The sequence below is a fragment of the Etheostoma cragini genome, chromosome 16, assembly GCF_013103735.1.
Source record: "Etheostoma cragini isolate CJK2018 chromosome 16, CSU_Ecrag_1.0, whole genome shotgun sequence".
Taxonomy (NCBI): Eukaryota; Metazoa; Chordata; class Actinopteri; order Perciformes; family Percidae; genus Etheostoma; species Etheostoma cragini.
The window spans coordinates 24,584,205-24,586,501 of record NC_048422.1 but is presented as its reverse complement, the minus strand read 5'-3'; positions in this window follow the sequence as shown (position 1 = coordinate 24,586,501).

The following is a 2,297-nucleotide window of genomic DNA, read 5'->3' as shown; positions in this document are numbered from 1 at the left end:
AACTCATCCATTCATCCAGAACATCGCTGGTTACAGCCCTGAAGATGTTAAAGGAGTCTGATGGCTTTAAAGTAGAGCTGGGCAATATATTGATATTATATCAATATATGATTCTAGATATTCTATACATTTTGGATATCGTGTTGTCTTTTTCTGGTTTAAAGGCTGCGTTACAGTAAAGTGATGATGTCATTTCCTGTTCTTACCAGACTGGTGTAGCTGTTCTATTATTGGTCTTTACCCACTAAGTCATTATATCCACATTACTGATGATTATTTATCTAAAATCTCATTGTATAAATATTTTGTGCAAGCACAAATAATATTGCTGTAATATCACTATCGAGGTCTTTGGTCTTGTTCTCCGTGTTTTGGAGAGAACGTGCAGTAGATCAGAGCTTCTGTTCTGTACGGGGGTCTTAAAGGCTGCTGTCTGTCCAACAGAGGCCAAGTATTCCCGCTCTGGGACTCGCTCGGAGAGAGACCGCATGGAGCTGCTGCAGGACGCCGAACCGCTGGACTTCAACGCCGAGACGCTGACAGACGAGCCCCTGGAGGCCGACGCCAGGTCAGATAGTCCCACTGCTGCTCGTCCTGTCCTCAACACGAACATTAGATCATAGTTCAACTCTTTAACCTTTAACCCTCCTGATGTCCTCGGGTCACAAAAACCTTCTATGTCACAACTACGACAGAAGATCAAAAAGTTACAAATGTTGGGAAAAGATGCTAAAACACATGTCTGCATGTCTTTTCAACAGAGAGAGAGAGACAGACAGACAAACACAGCAAGAGAGAGATAGAGAGAGAGACAGATGGGTAGAGACAGAGAGAGAGACAGTGAAAGAGACAGAAAGAGACAGCCAGACAGAGAGAGAGAGAGAGAGAGAGAGAGAGAGAGAGAGAGAAAGAGAGACAGACCAAGAGAGAGAGTATGTACCCTAACACCAGATACTGACTGGTCTTCCGACCCCCCCGACATCGCTGAAACTCTACGTGTGGAAAAGACGAGACAGATTTAACGTCATGTCAAAGCTTCAGATTCTTCTTCATATCTTCGTATTTTATAGTTTTTATATAAATCTTGAACTGTGTTCATGGCGGTTTTATAAAGTCTCACATCTGACCTGCAGGAACCTGATGTAGTCCCCTGCTCTTTTTTCAGACATGTTGGGGGACGATATCTGTCCATGTCCTCGTCTCGGAGCCGAATATTCGACGACGTCTGATGCCAAGAATACAAAAAATATACCCAATCTCCCAGGATGCATGGTAATAAAACCAGGAAGTCTTCAGGTGTCACGTCCATCTCGGCTGCAGGCGAATCACGGCACTCTGAAGGAATATTAATGCACTACACGTTCCAGAACCTGTTCGATATGTTGCAGACACACTGAATGCATGTCATCATGACGCCATGAGTCTGCAGCCGCTGCATGTCACGAGCCTGCAGCCGCTGCATGAGTCTGCAGCCGCTGCATGTCATGACGCCATGAGTCTGCAGCCGCTGCAAGTCACGAGTCTGCAGCCGCTGCATGTCATGACGGCATGAGTCTGCAGCCGCTGCATGAGTCTGCGGCCGCTGCATGAGTCTGCAGCCGCTGCATGAGTCTGCAGCCGCTGCATGAGTCTGCAGCCGCTGCATGAGTCTGCAGCCGCTGCATGTCATGACGCCATGAGTCTGCATGTTGACACGTCACTTTAACAAAGGTCCATGAAGTAGATTATTTATGTTAGGTAGATTAATTTATCTGTGTGTTGATGAAACTGCTTGGTCTGAATGGCTCCGTAAGAAACGCTCCAGCATGGAAGCTGATCAAATCTTTATTTGGAAAATCAACTGGACTTAATCACTACTGAATAATTAATATTAAAGCTCTCATTTACAGTTTGAGTATTTTACTTTGAAAGCTGCAGTCGTTAGTCTCCATTCACACAGTTATCTCATTAGAAACAAAACATGACTATTCTAGTGTTTCTGGTGCCCCCCCCGCCCGTATCACATGACTCTGTGGTGATGTACTTAGTCCTACCATGGACTCTGTAACTTGGTTACCATGGTTACCTTGTTTCAAGCCATCCTAGCGTGGTAGAAAAAGCTGCTAATATTCAACCAGCTAAGCTGCTGGACTCTGATTGGCTAACAGAAAGCCAATGACACCCTGGCTATCAGCATCCTTTACCCAGCTCATGAATATTAATGAGCTCAAGCAGCATGACGTCAGACTGACCAGCTGTTGTAATTGGTCTGATTCCTTTACAGTGGCTAAAGCTGACCCATACACACACACACACAC